The sequence below is a fragment of the Hemitrygon akajei genome, chromosome 31 (assembly GCF_048418815.1).
Source record: "Hemitrygon akajei chromosome 31, sHemAka1.3, whole genome shotgun sequence".
Classification (NCBI taxonomy): domain Eukaryota; kingdom Metazoa; phylum Chordata; class Chondrichthyes; order Myliobatiformes; family Dasyatidae; genus Hemitrygon; species Hemitrygon akajei.
The window spans coordinates 13,315,274-13,333,432 of record NC_133154.1 but is presented as its reverse complement, the minus strand read 5'-3'; the positions used below and the strand labels follow the sequence as shown (position 1 = coordinate 13,333,432).

The 18,159-nt window shown below is 38.5% G+C and overlaps 1 protein-coding gene across 6 annotated transcripts in view; it reads left to right on the top strand.

Annotated features, from left to right (window-relative positions):
* The window catches only part of LOC140719311 (myocardin-related transcription factor A-like), a 222,208-nt gene that overhangs the window by 120,987 nt on the left and 83,062 nt on the right, over nt 1-18,159 (top strand). The gene's annotated exons all lie outside the window — the stretch shown is intronic.

Here is an 18,159-nt window from a genome sequence, read left to right as displayed (position 1 = left end):
ATTTTGTGTGTGCTGCTTGAATTTCCAGCATCTGCAGATTTCCTCATGTAAGGAAATTGAGGATCTGTTTACACAGGGAGGTATTGAGGCCAAGGTCTTGAAGTTTATTGATTAGTTTTGAGAGGATGATAGTATTGAATGCCAAGCTGTTGAGGGTTAAGAGCATCCTGATGTATGCATTTTCACTGCCCAGATGTTCCAGGGTTGAGTGAAGAGCCAATGAAATGGCATCTGCTGTTGACCTGTTGCTCTGGTAAACAAATTGGAGCAGATCCAAGTCGCTTCTCAGGCAGGAGTTGATATGTTTCACCACCAAGTAGTATAATTGATGCCTACTTGAAGCAGGTGGGTACCTCAGAGTGCCAGAGCGAGAGGTTAAAGATATCAGTGAACATTCTAGCTAGTTGATCAGTCCAGGTCTTTAGTACCTGTCCAGGTACCCTGTCTAACCATCTGAGCCAAATCCTTTCCATGGATTCACTCTCTTGAAGGATATTCCCATGTTGACTTCAGAGACCTATTATCAGGGGCTGTGGGATTTTGTGAAGATCCCTCCATGTTTGATGGTCAAAGAGAGCATAAAGGTATTGAGTTTATTTGGGAGCAGAATCTTGTTTTCACCTAAGTTGCTTGGTTTCACATTGTAAGATGTGATAGCATTCAAGCCCTGTCACAGCTGACAAGCTTCTTTCAGTTTGGTCCAAAATTACCATCTTGCATGTGACATGGCTTTCCAGAGATTGTACCTGGATCTCTTGTATCTTACTGGGTTGCCAGAACTGAATGTCACTTATCCAGCTCTCAGCTGATTGCAGATTTCATGGTTCATCCATGGCTTCTGGTTAGGGAGGACTGAATGATTTTGTGGGGAACGCATTCAACTATGACAGTTTTTATAAAGTCTGTGACAACAGTGGCATGTTTGTACAAATACTCTGATTGAGTCCTTGAATTTGGCCCAGTCCATCAACTCATAACAATTCCATAGCTGCTTATCTGCCTCCCGTGACCACCTCTTTGTTGTCCTTACCTCTGGAGCCTTACTCTTTAGCCTCTGCCTGTATGCAGGTAGGACGACAGCCAAATAATAGATATCCCAAAATGAGGTCTAGAGGTTTGTTCCTATTTGTAGTTTAACAGTAGTTGAGTGTGTTGGGACCCCTGGTGCTGCAGGTGATATGCTGATGATAAGTGGGCAGAGATTTCTTCAAACAAGCCTGATTGAAGTCCCCAGCAATAATTTGAAAGGCATTGAGGTAGGCTGTTTCTTGTTTGCTGATTGCATCACTCGGTACATTGAGTGTCTGCTTAACATCAACCGTTGGTGGTATGTAGACTGTGGTCGGGATCACAGAGAAGAATTCTCTTGGTAAGTAGAATAGTTGGCCTTTAATCATTACATTTTCCAGATTGGGGTAACAAGACTGTGACAGGATCACTGTCTAAGCACCATTAAGAGTTTATCATGAAACACAGACTCCCCCCCCCCCCCGCCACCTTTTGCTTTCTCTGAAACAGCAGTCTAGCCCATCAACGTATCTGGCATGTCTTTAGTGAGTCATGTCTCTGTGAAACACAGTACAGAGCAATCTTTCATTTCCCTCTGATATAGCAATCTTCCCTTTAGGTCCTCAATCGTGTTCTCTAGTGACATTTGCTAATCAGATACTGGGTAGAGGAAGTTTCATACCTCAACTTGTTAGTACTGTCCTACATGTTGTTCTTTCTGTTCCTTACAGCTCCATTATAGTGAAATTGAAACTGCCAGTCGTCTCACCTTTCCAGTATTTCCTCACATAATTTATAAGCCTCAAAAGCCTTTGAACATATTCTCTCCAGTGCGGGTCTCTGTGTCTTTTACTGTACCATTCATCATTACGTTGTCATTGCCTACAGATACCATAGGGGAAACTCAAGTCTAGATGCTGGCATTGTTGTTTGTTATTCCTTTCCGTGTATTGGGCGACGACCTTGCCGTTTCTTTAGCTTTTGTCTGTTTTTTACAAGGCTGATTTGCTAGCTCAACGCTCAAGCCAGCAGGGATGGAAAGTGTGCAAGGAACCAGCCAGATTCAAACCTGGGATCACTTGTCCAGAAGCTCAGGGTGGCTGGCAGATGCTGGCACAAGGAGCAACATAAAGTGATGGAGGAACTCAGCAGGTCAGGCTGAGTTACAGATGCTGCCAGACCAGAGTCCCTCCAGTGCTTTTTGTGGTCACTATATCTTTGCTTCTCCACTCAAGCTCTCAGGTTCGTTTGTTCGTTCGTTCGTTATGTGCCGTGTTGTATGACATGAGCGATCATTGTCTTTCATGACCATGATTGTTCTTGGCAAATTTTTCTACAGAAGTAGTTTACTGTGTGTCTTTACAAGACAGGTGGACCACCACCCCCAGCCATTATCAGCACTCTTCAGAGATTGTCTGTCTGGCATCAGGACATGATAAAAGCACTCAGGAGGTTGCTTAAAACCCCAGTTTGACCACCTTTTAGTCACTCTTTGCCTCAGTATCCATTAACCCCCTGAATATTTTTGTAACATCCTTCTACATTAATGGCACAACATAAATGAATGTTTACTTTCTGGGTTGGGCTGTTTTGTATTTTTCCATTGATTAGCTGATCCTTGTCTGTTGTGCCCTCAAAATTACTAAAAGCTGAAGAAAATTAAAATGCAGTGACATTATTTACACAAAAGTGAGCAAGGCCAGTCATGTGCATTCTAGTTAGATGGTTGAGTTATGGAGTCATAAGAACAGAAATGAGCCCCATCAGTGCACTTTGTCCCAATTTACACAAAAAATACCCATTTACTCTTAATCCTTTGTAATTCCATTTTATTTTATCTATGTTGCAATCGATTCCTGCTAAATTCTACCTGTCAGTTCTATACTAGGAATAACTTACGGTATTAACTTAACCTACCAAATCACACAGCCTTTAGGTGGGGGTTGTCACGTGATGACGTAGGATCGAGACGTGGAAATCCAGCTCTCCCGTAAAAAACTAATAAATTAATGTTTAAGTGAAGAAAGGTAAGTAAATATTTTCTAAAAACTATGTCTAAACTACTCAGGAATTTCCTTAGATATGCCTTCTAAACAGACAAATAAGAAAACTTCTACTTTGAAGACAATACAAGTTGGGCCAGCCACCATGAAGAAGCCTCGGAGTCAAGTGCATCTCACCTCCGGTGATACAGAACAGAAATCGGCGGCAACATCAACAGTCTCCAAGAAGGAACAACAGGAACTGCGCGTGCGCGCAGGAAAGGGCATGTGCAAACATGAGCAATTTGAACTACAAATCCCAGCTACGATTGGAAGTGGAAGTGAAAATGAACCCGAGGAAGATTTGGATTCTCTGGAACATACAGATGAAGATGAGAAGGTAAAAGAAGAACAACAGGAAGAGGTTGGAGGTGGAAGATATTCTGGAGACATAAGAGAAGCTTTGGCGCAAATAATGCATGAATTAAAAGAATTAAAAATATTAAAAGAAGATATTAAAAATATGGACTTTGATAAAATGGTGAAAAAACAGGAGAAAATGGACAAGAAAGTTAAAAAGCGGAAGAAATAACGGGAGACAGTATTGATAGAGTGAATAAAATGGATGATAATATTCTTGCCTGGACATCAGAAAGAAAACGACTGTTGGAAAAAATAGATGTGCTTGAAAATTTTAATAGACAAAATAATATTAAAATTGTTGGTCTTAAAGAAGGAATAGAGGGAGAGGATCCAATAAAAAATTTTCAAAAATGGATCCTGGAAAATTTGGAAATGGAAGAGGGAACCCAGTTGATTGAAATCGAAAGGGTCCACAGAGCCTTAAGACCAAAACCTCAACCTGATCAAAACCCACGACCAATCTTGATAAAATGCTTAAGATATCAAGATAAAGAAAAGATCCTGAAGGCGGGTGCCCAATGTGCCAGAAAGAGAAATGAACCATTGATGATAGAAGGGAAAGCAGTTCTTTTCTATCCTGATATAAATTATGACCTTTTGAAGAGAAAGAAGGAATTTAACCCAGCGAAAAAAGTCTTATGGGAAAAGGGTTTTAAATTTATATTGCGCCACCCGACAACACTGATAATTTTTTTGGATGACGGAAAAAGAAGATTTTTTACTGATCATCAGGATGCAGAGGAGTTTCCACAAGAACTCCCAAATTTTTGCTAGACACAGTAAAGATTTAAAAGTGAAACAGATTAAAGATGAAGACGGGGACAGTGAAGTAAGTTGATGGACATTAAGGACAGAAGAATATTTAAATATACTTTTAATTATATGATACAGGGGGAGAAAGGTAAAAATTTGAGAAAAATTAATCGAGAATAGTGATATTATTTTTTCTTCTCTTATATATACTTTTTTCATGTTACGGGGGAGCTAGGGGAACTTTGGATCGATCACTACGGGATTCACGTGTGTAATCATGGCGTTTGCCATGACCCGCACAACGGAGGGGGGTACTGTTGTGTTTTTTTTTCATTCACAACATTAGCAGTGGGGTTTTTTGTTATTTTTTTCTTTATAATCTATTTTTCTTTTATCTTTCTTTCTTTGCCTGGATGATCGGAGGGGAGACACATAGCAACATGGAGAATTTTAAAATAATTCCCCAAGGTACTATGAGAGTTGAAATATTATGTATTATTATAGACTGGAGTAACCCCGTTAAAAATAATGACTAATTTACTGAATTTTTAAAGTTTTAATGTTAATGGGCTTAATGGACCGCTGAAAAGAAAAAGAATTTTAACATACATTAAGAAAATGAAAATAGATATAGCTTTTATACGAGAAACGCATTTAACAGAGATAGAACATCAGAAATTAAAGAGAGATTGGGTTGGAAATGTTATAGCAGCTTAATTTAATTCAAAAGCTAGGGGAGTTGCAATTTTGGTCAACAAAACTTTACCAATTAAAATACAAAATGTATTAATTGATTCTGTGGGAAGATATGTAATTATACATTGTCAAATCTTTTCAGAACTATGGACTCTTATGAATGTTTATGCACCAAATGAAAACGATGTAAAATTTATACAAGAGGCTTTTTTGAATTTGGCTGACGCACACGATAAAATATTAATAGGTGGAAACTTTAACTTTTGACTAGACCCAATTTCAGATAGGTCAACAAAGGTTGTTACAAAACCAAAAGTAGCAAAATTAACTTTATCATTGATGAAAGATTTAAATTTGATTGATATATGAAGAATTAACCCAAGAGAAAGAGATTATTCATTTTATTCAAATAGACATAAAACTTATTCAAGGATAGATTTTTTCCTACTATCAGCGAATATTCAAGACAGAGTGAAAGATATGGAATATAAAGCAAGAATATTGTCAGATCATTCTCCCTTGATAATGATAATGATGGATAAAGAGGAATCGATTTACAGATGGAGATTTAATTCAATATTATTAAAACATCAAGATTTTTGTGATTTTATGAAAAAGCAGATTCAGTTGAACTGTATCAATCAGAATCACAAAATTATATTGTTGAGATAGAAAGGTTTTTATCACAAATAACTCTCCCAAAATTGAATTTGGAAGAACAGAAGGGATTAGATGTGCCTTTTACATTAAAAGAGGTCGAAGAAGCTCTAAGATCACTTCAGAGTAATAAATCTCCAGGAGAAGATGGTTTTCGGCCTGAATTTTACAAAAAGTTTAAAGATTTATTAATTCCTCCTTTTATGGAGCTAATACACCAAGCGAAAAGAACGCATAAACTTCCAGAATCTTTTTTGACAGCTATTTTAATAGTATTGCCAAAAAAAGACAGAGATCTTTTAAAGCCAACATCATATAGACCTATTTCACGGACTATAAAATAATAGTAAAGATTTTATCTAATAGATTATCTAAATACTTACCAAAATTAATACACATGGACCAAACAGGATTTATTAAAAATAGACAATTGGCAGATAATGTAACTCGGTTACTTAGCATAATTCATTTGGCACAAAAGAGGGAAGAAATGAGTGTGACAGTTGCTTTGGATGCAGAAAAAGCATTTGATAGATTGGAATGGGATTTTTTATTTAAGTACTGGAAAAATATGGATTAGGAGTATCTTTTATAAAATGGATTAAAACCTTAAATACTAACCCCAAAGCTAAAGTGGTGACAAATGGCCAAATTTCAACATCATTTCAGTTAACAAGGTCAACTAGACAAGGTTGTCCATTATCACCTGCTTTATTTGTGTTGGCGATAGAACCATTAGCTGAATTAATTAGATCTGACTCAGATATTATGGGTTTCAGAGTTAATCAGGAGGAATATAGGATTAACTTATTTGCTGATGATGTTCTGATTTATCTAACTAACCCATTGCATTTGTTGCGTAAATTATCTTCTAGATTGGAAGAATATGGGAAAATATCAGGGTACAAAATAAATTGGGATAAAAGTGAAATTCTGCCCCTTACTAAAGGAGATTATAGTCAATGTCGATTAATAACTCAATTTAGATGGCCAATAAATGGTATAAAGTATTTAGGTATAAGAGTTGATAATGATATAAAGAATTTATATAAATTAAATTATTTGCCATTATTAAAAAAAAATTCAAGAGAGTCTTGATAAATGGATGATGTTACCAATAACATTAATAGGTAGAGTCAATGCTGTAAAAATGAATATATTCCCTAGATTACAATATTTATTCCAAACACTACCAATACAATTACCGCAGAAATTTTTTCAAGAGTTAAATAAATGTGTGAAGAAATTCCTTTGGAAAGGTAAGATGTCAAGAATATCGTTGGAAAAATTGACATGGAAATTTGACCTAGGAGGGTTACAATTACCAAATTTTAAGAATTATTACAAAGCAAATCAACTTAGATTTATTGCATCTTTTTTTGATGAAGATAAACCGGCATGGATTAGAATAGAATTAGACAAAACAGGAGAAAATATACCAGAAGATTTTATATATAAATGGGAATCTAAATGGATACGGGAAAAGAAAGAATCTCCTATACTAAAACATTTGATTAATTTATGGAATAAGATAAATGTTGATGATGAGATAAAGAAATCTTTATTAGCAAAGAGACCTTTAATTCAAAATAAACTTATCCCTTTTACAATGGATAATCAACTTTTATATAACTGGTTTCACAAAGGGATTAGATATATAGGAGACTGTTTTGAAGGAGGTATATTAATGTCATTTGACCAATTAAAGAATAAATATAAAATATCAAATAACACTCTTTTCTGTTATTTCCAATTAAGGGCTTATTTAAGAGATAAACTGGGTCAAACAATGTTATTGCCGAAACCTAATGAAATAGAAACTTTAATTCATAAAGGAAAAATTAAAAAAATTATTTCTGGTATGTATAATTTGATTCAAAAACAGGCAATTAAACAAGGAATTCATAAGTCAAGACAAAAATGGGAAACTGATTTGAATATTAAAATTGATGAAACAAGTTGGTCAAAATTATGTCTTGACAGTATGACAAATACAATAAATGTTCGACTAAGATTAGTACAATATAACTTTTTACATCAAATATACATTACACCACAAAAAATAAATAGATTAAACTCAAATTTATCTGATCAATGTTTTCGATGTAATCAAGAAATTGGTACTTTTTTACACTCTACTTGGTCTTGTTTTAAAATTCAACCTTTTTGGACAAATTTAAGAGTTTTACTGGAACAAATTATTGGAATACAACTTCCACGTAATCCAACATTATTTTTACCAGGCGATATTGAAGGGATAAAATCGAAATCCAAATTGAATAAATATCAGAAAGAATTCATAAAAATTGCGTTGGCAGTAGCCAAAAAGGCTATTGCAGTTACTTGGAAATCGGATTCATACTTAAGTATAGATCGTTGGAAGAATGAAATTTTTAGCCGCATTCCACTTGAAAAAATTACTTACAATTTAAGAGATAAATATGAAATATTTCTGAAAATTTGGCGCTCTTATTTACAAAAAATAGGATTATATATATAGGTGCTCTGAAGATAAAATTATTGTTTATCTGGGGAAAGAAATAAGTATACATATTAAAGCTATTATGAACTCCGTGGAGCATGTGGGGATCTTCCGATATTCAGGCATTCTTTCTTTCTTTCTTTCTTTCTTTCTTTTTTCTTCTTTTTTTTTCTATAGGGTTATGTTAGCGGGGAGGGGGGAAGGGTTGATAATTTTTTTTCTTTCTGTAACCTATTTGAAAATTCAATAATTTTTTTTTTAAAAGACACAGCCTTTAGGTGTAGAAAGTATTCGATGCAACCCAAAGGAAGCAGATATGAACAAGGGGGAAAGTAACTCCACTCAGACAGTAGCCAAGGTAATGACTGAACCTGTTGAGAGACCACAACTCTGCTAGCTGACAGTTACCCTCAATGATCTCTTCACCATGATACCTCAATGACACAATTCCATTATTCCCCAAAATTAAAGTTCTTGTAGGCAGGATACCAGTACAGGTTGAGCATCCCTTATCCAAAATCTAAAAACCTCTGAAATCCAAAATCCAAACTTTTTTTTGAGTGTTGACAGGACGTCACAAATGGAAAATCCCACAAGGCACTAGGAGGTTCACAGGTGATGCACAGGTCTCTGCACCACAGGCAGTTCTGAGAAGTGACCTCAAATGTGCAATGAGCAGAAGTTAATGAAAAATAGTAAAACACAGCATAAAGCAAAAAATTAAGATCTCAACCTTGTATTGAAAGAGTGGATTTGTCAGCGTCAAAGTGAAGCTATGCTGCTTAACGTGAAGCAAGCAAAGATCTATTACGACAAACTGAAAATTGAAGGTAATTGTGAATATTCAGCGGGCTGGTTGCAGACATTTAAGAAAAGGTGCGGCATTAAATTTTCAATGATAAAGTACCTGTACCTGGTACCTGTACCTGGTACCTGTACCTGGTACCTGTACCTGGTACCTGGTGATAAAGTACCTGTTGATCATAAAGCAGCAGAGAAATTCATTGATGATCTTGCCAACATCGTCACTGATGAAAATCTAACATGCTGTACGGCTGCATCAGTGCTTATGTGTGATGAACAAGTTTAAGACAAAAACTGCTTACCAGTTACACATAAATCCAGTGTTGGGAATGATGGCAATGCCAAATACCCACTGACTGTCTATCTGGCAGCCAATGTAGTGATAGTTCTTAAAAATATTATATAAAACCTCCTTCAGTATGTGTGTGTATATACAGTGGTGTGCAAAAGTTTGGGCACCCCGGTCAAAATTTCTGTTACTGTGAATAGCTAAGCGAGTAAACGACGACCTGATTTCCAAAAGGCATAAAGTTAAAGATGACACATTTCTTTAATGTTTTAAGCAAGATTACTTTTTTATTTCCATCTTTTACAGTTTCAAAATAAAAAAGGAAAAGGGCCCAAAGCAAAAGTTTGGGCACCCTGCATGGTCAGTACTTAGTAACACCCCCTTTGGCAAGTATCACAGCTTGAAAATGCTTTTTGTAGCCAGATAAGAGTCTTTCAATTCTTGTTTGGGGGATTTTTGCCCATTCTTCCTTGCAAAAGGCTTCTAGTTATGTAAGAGTTTTGGGACGTCTTGCATGCACTGCTCTTTTGAGGTCTATCCACAGATTTTCGATAATGTTTAGGTCGGGGGGCTGTGAGGGCCATGGCAAAATCTTCAGCTTGTGCCTCTTGAGGTAGTCCATTGTGGATTTTGAGGTGTTTTTAAGATCATTATCTTGTTGTCGAAGCCATCCTCTTTTCATCATCAGCTTTTTTATAGACGGTGTGATGTTTGCTTCTTGAATTTGCTGATATTTAATTGAATTCATTCTTCCCTCTACCAGTGAAATGTTCCCTGGTACATTCCCTGGCTGCAACACAAACCCAAAGCATGTTCGATCCACCCCCGTGCTTAACAGTTGGAGAGGCGTTCTTTTCATGAAATTCTGCACCCTTTTTTCCTCAAAATGGACCTTTGCTCACTGTGGCCAAAATTCAGCGTCAGAAGTTTGCAAAGGAACATCTAAACAAGCCTGATACATTTTGGAAACAAGTCCTATGGACTGATGAAGTTAAAATAGAACTTTTTGACCGCAATGAGCAAAGGTATGTTTGGAGAAAAAAAGGCTGCAGAATTCCATGATCCTGTAATCTGATGCATCTACTTAATAAAACAGGAAACAATGTCAAGTAGTCAGAACAAAGATGCACCATTTGACCATCACTTGGTGACATTCCAAGAGAAATGTTATGTACTGAATACTGAGGGAAAATTGCAGACACATTCTAAGTAATTAATGAGTTAATTGAAGCTTCGGTTATCTTTATAGGATGACACTTTAGATAAAGCCAGATCTACAAACAAAATCTGAGGTTTGACAGCTTTGACACTTCTGCATTTATTTTTGCAAATTCTTCTGCCGCTGCCATTATTTTCCTGTACTGCTCTAAGATACAAGGGGGTATTTTCTGTGAAGTGAGTGCAGTTAGGATGGGATCATTCACATAGAATAGGGGCTGTTTCACGGAGAGGTGCACTGCTTTTTGCCAGAAGACTTGCACATGAGTATGAAATGAAACTTTGCTTCTTTGTTTGGCATTGAGCAGGTCATGGAACCACTAAAAGATAAGTGCCTCTTAAAAACAAGACTATCGCTCCAGTGAATCGCAGTTAGTGATCGGTATAGTTAATACCAATTTTGTGGGTAAACTGTACTCCTGTGACTTAGCAATATGGACCTATGTGAATCCTGGGAAATTTACCTGATTATTTTCTTTCAGTGAATGAGTTGATTGTAAAACATACCCGAGCTTTTGAAAAGATTTTTCATGGCTGTTACCCTTCTGTAAAACCCTTGTCTTGCAGAGCTGCCCTTTGAAACTAGGGCTGGCATAAACATTTTGTCACATGGTGTATGTGATGGAGGGGGGCAGAGGTTATATATGCAATATGCCTTAGACAGAGGGGTATCCATGAATTTCCTTGTCTGTCCACGGGAGTTGAGAGCCCTTCCCATACTTCCAAAGCTGTAGTTGTGTTGTCAGGGGCCTTCAAGCGGAAAGAACGGTACACTGTTAAACAGGTAGATATTTTTTCATTACTTTCCAAAGTAAAGACTGAACATTTGAATGTTGGTATTCAGTAGCAAGGCTGAGAACCTTTAATTTGTTTCTCTTCCTTTCAGATGCTCTGTTCCTTATTTTTGATTGTTATGAGTTTGCATGGGAAACTAAAGGAAGTTAAGGCCATTTTTTGCTGTAATGTTTATAGTTCTAAGGGTAGAGTTATTTAAAACCTTAAAGTTTCTAGAAGGCATACATCTGCAATAGTGAACAGTAACTGGAATAGTAAGTTTCAGTATTGCTTTACAGTTGATATATTGGGATTTTTAGCAACAAGAAAAGAAAGCAGTCAAAGGTTAGTGCAGGGAATTGTAGTACTAAGTGCTAAAGGTAAGGTTGCCAGTGATAGAGCAGATTAGTTAGTAGGTGTAACTTTCCGAACCTTAGAGAGTTGGAGAGAGGGAGCGGCAAATCCATGGGGAGGATGAGAACAAGAATCAAGCACACCATAGGGCAGTCTGGATGTATAACAGGGTTCTACCAGATACCACAATGGTCTGCCCATTACACCGCTGGTACCTAGAGCAGCAATGAAGGTCCTGCATCTCTAGCGGTGTTCAGGGCTTCCTTCATCGCATCACTAGCTTACTCTTGGTTTTCACTGTGCAAGTGCAAGTCCCAGGTGGAGACTCTGGAATACCGTCAGACTCAAAGGGAGAAGGATTCTTCATTGCTGCTTCCGTAACAGTTTTGTTTTACCAATCAAGGTTGATGGTCCTGAGCTGAACTCCCAAACCTGGAGGATCAGTGGATCACTCTTAGTCTGTGTTCTACCCTTTGACCTGTTTGGCATGGGTGACCCTGCCAAGAGCCAAAATACAGTGCTCCAACTCCAGCCAGTCAGGAATTGAGGCAGGCAAGTCTCCAAACCACGACAAGTTTGTGGTCCTATTGGAGGTTTGATGCCACAAGAGCTACCTTGATGTCGAGGGCAGTCACTCTCACTTCATCTCAATAATTTGGCTTTCTGGTTCTTACTTGGACCAATGTTGTGATAAAGCCTAGAGATGGTTGATCTTGGCAAAACCCAAACTGGACATCAGCAAGCATAATGTTGGTGAGTAAGTGCCACTCGATAGCACTTCAAAGATTTAAAGGTTCGTTTTATTATAAAAGTACAGTAGGTATGCAGAATACAATTCGTGAGATTTGTCTTCTCCAGATAGCCGTGAAATACATAAAAACCATGGGTATCATTAAAAGAAAAGATATCAACACTCCACCCCCTGGCATGAAAAAGAAAAGGAAACAAAACTCTCAAAATCCAAACCTCCCACCCCCTCCCTCGCACAAAAACTAACAGATCGCCCCACCCGGAAATCAGCAGCTAAAACATCAAACCCTCAACCCTCTCTCTCGCGCACAAAAAACTAACAGATTGTCCACATGGAAAAACACTAACAAGAACATCAGACATCAAATCCCCAACCCCTCCCTTGCCCAAAAAGTAACATATCGCCCACCCACCATTCAGCAACGAGAAAGAAGACACAGAAAACTGAAGGAGACTAATATAAACTACAGTCCACACCAAACTCACATATGTCTTGGAATTTCAAAAACAACCTCCATCAGCATTGAAGGGAGTGACAGCTCGGACTCAGTCCTTCTGTGAGGAGTGACCGCTGGCCCACGGTTCCTATGGAGAGCGACCACTTTCATTGACACTGGGTAGGATATAATTAGAAGTGATTTGCCTTGTGCTGTCAGTGATGTAACTACTAAGCCAGATGCATAGGTAGTTCTGGTGCACAGGTTCAGTACTGCAACCAGGATGCTTGTACATCCTCAGTCTTTCTGTATTCACTAGATTCACACAGTAAACTGAGTTGGATGAAGACTGGCTTTCTTGCTAGGGATCTGAGGGAGTAGACTGAGATTGAATGCTAACTCAGTACATCTGGTTGAACTTGCTGAATACTTCTGCCTTTGCCTATCATATGCTAGGCCCTAACATCGTTAAGAGGAACTACCTCCTTTTCGGATCAAGCACAACTATATACAAATAGTGCAGCTTTTTGATTGACAGAAGTTGGTAAAATTGGTTTATTATTGTCCCGCTGTTGCCTGTATATTCTCCCCGTGACCGTGTGAGTTTCCTCCGGGTGCTCTGGTTTCCTCCCACTGTCCAAAGACGTACCGGTTGGCAGGTTAATTGGTCATTGCAAATTGTCCCATGATTAGGCTAGGATTGAATCAGGGGTTGCTGGGTGCTGTGTGCTGTATCTCAATTAAATAAATAAGCGAATAAATAGATAGATAAATAGATAACTAAATGTGCTGAGATGCAGTTAAATATTTATCTTGCATACCATTCATATGGATCAATTTGCTTTGAGGTGGTACAAGATAACTCAGCAACAGGGTGTAGAATAAAATGTTACAGCTAGAGAAGGTGTAGTGCAGATAGATTATGGCTACTGAGTGGACACCAGGATAACAGGGATTAGAGTAGTTATAGGAATTTCTGTCCCTATAATTGGACAGATAAGAGTGAAACCAGGCAAGTGTGGTGCTGCCCTGTTAAGTGAATGTAGTGCATTGCTGGGGGAGGATAGAGTGTTCAATACTGCCAAAAGCAGAAGAAGAGTGCAGAAGGATCAGTTAACTTGTGGTGCTAAACAGGATGTCCTTTGACTTGAAACCCATTTTGATGCAAGTGTTTAATTTCAAGAAAGTGTATATCCCTCTGTTTGTCACTGTTTTTGCCCACTGGTAATTGTCTGAGGAAATGTAATCCAAATTCCCAACCTTCCCTCATTGGTTCTGATCAGAAAAAGGAACACAGGTCGACTTATTCTCCCCATTCCCCCTCCCAACCCCAACCACCCCATACCCATATGTAACCAAGCCAGTTCTAATGCCCTGACTGGGAAAGGCTCATCCAAGGTGGCATGGAACTTTGTCAATGTATTGATGCCAAATTCTGCTTTGGTTCATTTCAGTGGAGCTCAAATTGAAGAATTAATGTGATGTAAACGACCATGTTCCGTCAAAGATTTCTCACAATTGAGTAAAACACCTTAAAATCAATGACAGTTATTTATTTATTTATTTAGAGATAGCGCATGGAACAGGCTCTTTAGGTCCCAACGAGTCACACCACCCAGCAACCCAACTAGTTAATCCTAGCCTAACCACAGGACAATTTACAATGACCAATTAACTTATTAACCAGTACGTCTTTGGACTGTGTGAGGAAACCATGCGTTCACGGGGAGGATGTACAAACTCCTCAAAGGGGCGCCGGAATTGCGCTCTATACTCCGAAGCCCCAAGCTATAATAGTGTCCCGCTATCTGCGACACTACGATGGCGCCCAAGAGCATGCATTCCATTGGTTGCTTACATTGCTGCTGTCATTACACCCTGTCTAGGAGATGTTACTAAGGGAGATGAATTTGTATATGTCACTCGACAATTCTGGAAGAAGGAGGCGACTTTCCTCATTCCATTTGTGATCCATCCTTAAGATGCCGTTTGAAGTCCTAGCAATCTGGCCAAGCTTTTCGGCATCTGCCATAACAGCCTAGTTAATGTGGATTGGTTTCAGAGGTTTTTTCTCTCTTATTCAGAAGTGGTATTTCTGTCCTTCTCAAAAGCATTCTGAATGTAGAATTGTTTTGTGTGACTCTGAGGTTGTTGTCTTTTTCAAGTCTGTGGTACATTGACAATTGTTAGAAGCCACCATATTAATGCCCAACACACAAAGCACTGGAGGAACTCAGCAGGTCAGGCAGCATCTATGAAGCCAGTTGACATCTTGGGATGGGACCCTTCATCTAGATGGGGGTTCCCAACCTTTTTTATGCCATGGAGCCTTACCATTAACCAAGGGGTCCATTGGCTCCAGGTTGGGAAGTCCTGATCTAGATACTTTATCTATATTGCTCCAGCTTCCAGCATATACAATCTTATGTCTCCATATTAATGGTCAACCTGCTTTTGTTCCATCACAACTGTCAGATCACTGACACCTACAAAAAGAAAGGGAGAAAAAATATGGTATATGGTAAAATATGGTGTGGTATACTGCGTCCGGTGCTCCCGGTGTGGCCTTTTATATATTGGTGAGACCCGATGCAGACTGGGAGACCGTTTCACTGAACACCTACCCTCTGTTCGCCAGAGAAAGCAGGATCTCCCAGTGGCCACACGTTTTAATTCCACGTCCCATTCCCATTCTGATATGTCTATCCATGGCCTCCTCTACTGTCAAGATGAAGCCACACTCAGGTTGGAGGAATGACACCTTATATTCCACCTGGGTAGCCTCCAACCTGATGGCATGAACATTGATTTCTCTAACTTCCATTAATGCCCCTCCTCCCCTTCTTACTCGATCCCTGATTTATTTATTCCCCCCCTTTTTTGCTCTCTCTCTCTCTCTCTCTCTCTCCCCCCCCCCCCTCTCTCCCTCTCTCTTCCTCTCTCTCCCTCTCCCTCCCTCCCTCCCTCCCTCCCCATCACTCTTTGCCTGTTCTCCATCTCCCTCTGGTGCTCCCCTCCCCCATTCTTTTTCCCTAGGCCTCCCATCCCATGATCCTTTCCTTTCTCCAGCTCTGTATCCCTTTTGCCAATCACCTTTCCAGCTCTTGGCTTCACCCCACCCCCTCTGGTCTTCTCCTATCATTTCATATTTCCCCCTCCCCCTCCCACTTTCATATCTCTTACTGTCTTTTATTTCAGTTCGACCTGACGAAGGGTCTCGGCACGAAAAGTCGGCAGTTCTTCTTCCTATAGATGCTGCGTGGCCTGCTGCGTTCCACCAGCATTTTGTGTGTGTTGGGAGAAAAAATATTGTTATTTATTCCTAGCTGGAAACTCCAGGAGCCAGATCGAGGATCAGCTTTACTCACCATGTACATTTACTGTATTAGGAATTTACTGTGGTGTGCTGGTGCGACAAGCAACAAAAAAGCAACATTCAGCAATTATATAAATATATAGTTAGAAGTACGGATATGGAATTAAATGTGTATACGTACATAAATCCCAGCACATATTTACTGTGTAAACAGCATTATAAAATGTGGTTTAAAATGTTTACAGTGCAGTAGTGTCTGAGGTAATAGAGAGTGCAGTAGTTTCTATCCAACTAAAATAATTGCTCAGATTAACTGTGGGAAGAAACTTTAAAGATGGCGTGAAGTTGTAAAATTAGGCAGGTCCGTCATGGGCATGAGCCTCCACAGTATCCAAGACATCCTCAGAAAAGCAGTTTCCAATATCAAAGACCCTCATCTCCCAGGACATGCTCTCTTCTCAGTGTTGCCATCAGGAAGGAGGTACAGAAGCCTGAAGGCACACACTTAGCGATTCAGGAACAGCTTCTTCCCCTCTGCCATCTGATTTCTGAACAGACATTGAACTCGAGCACACTACTACTTTTAATTTCTGTTTTTGCTCTACTTAACTATTTAATATACATATATATACTTACTGTTGTTCAGTTTTTTCTATACTTACCATGTATTGCATTGTACCGCAAAGTTAACAAAATTCACAACATATGCCAGTGATATTAAACCTGATTGTGAAGTTTTTGTTTTAATAATTGGGTTTTAATTTGACTATAACTGATAACAATTGATGTTTGTGGTGCTTACTGAAACAACAGTACCACCTGGATCCATGATTGTGTATTAGTCTGATTTGTGCTAATTAATATTAATGCCAAATTTAGTATGAATAAACCAATTTGAGTGATACTCATCGTAAACTCAGTAATATTTTGTAGACATTGTATGAGTTAACTTAGAATTGCATACATTTATGTAACTACCAATTTCAAAGACCTATTTTTAGAAAAGTAAGGATTTAGTGAAAGTAATGTTGAAATTTGAGGGCTTCAAATATTTATCTAATCTTTGACTTTACAGTGTGATTGTGAAATTGAAACCCAATTTGTAATAAGTATATGACAAAAATGTAACCTCCTTTGTTGTACAACATAGAAATTTACAGCACATTACAGGCCCTTTGGTCCACAATGTTGTGTTATTTTGACATCCAAATGAACATTGAGTTATATTGTTTTAAAAATTAAGATCCCATTCATTCAACAGAGAATGGGCCTCTCTAGGAGAACTGAAATGGCTGAAGAAGCCAATTAGGATTTACAAAGTGAGACTGAGCTTCATCTACTCTAACCATTCTGATTGTGTAGAAATTTGGTAGTCCCTGACCCTTGATTTAAGACTGACTCACAGTTTTGTATTTAACTCTACTCTTCATAGCTAATTTTATGTGTGCTCACTTTACAAATGCTTTACAAACTATCACTGGACTTGATGAGTGGGGAACTTGCATTGTCACTGGCCTCATTTTAAAGGGTCACCAATCAATCAACGGGGGTGGGGGGGGGAACAGATTTTAAGGAATATATGGAATGACCGGTTTGTGACAATACTTCACTCACTATCTCCTCTTCTGAGCAGACATGGAATGGCCAGTTTCCTTTTAAACTGAACTTGATTCAAACCTCGAAGTTCAAAGTATATTTATTTATTATCAAAGTACATATATGCCACCATATACAACCCTGAGGTACATCTTCTCATGGGTATACTCAGCAAACCTATAGAATAGTAACTAACAGGATCAATGGAAGATCAACCAGAGTGCAGAAGACAACAAACTGTGCAAATGGAAGTATAAATAAATAGCAATAAATAGTGAGAACATGGGATAATGAGATAAAGAGTCCTTAAAGTGAGATAATCGGTTGTGGAAACATCTCAATGATGGGACAAGTGAAGAGTGTAGTTATCCCCTTTTATTCGAGAGCCTGATGGTGCTGCTGTTTAGTCTTGTGGTTAGACTCGTAGTCCTTGTTGTATCAGACAGTGTGGAGTGTTGAATTGTCAAAACTAGAGGAAATTATGGAATTGCAATGATAATCTGCATCCAGTTTTGGTCACTAAGCCTCTTCAGCACTCAAATCACATGCATCTCAGAGTAGGTGCACAGGCCTGTCACACAGCCTAAGCTGATGGCAGATTGGGTGTCTGAAGCTTGAAA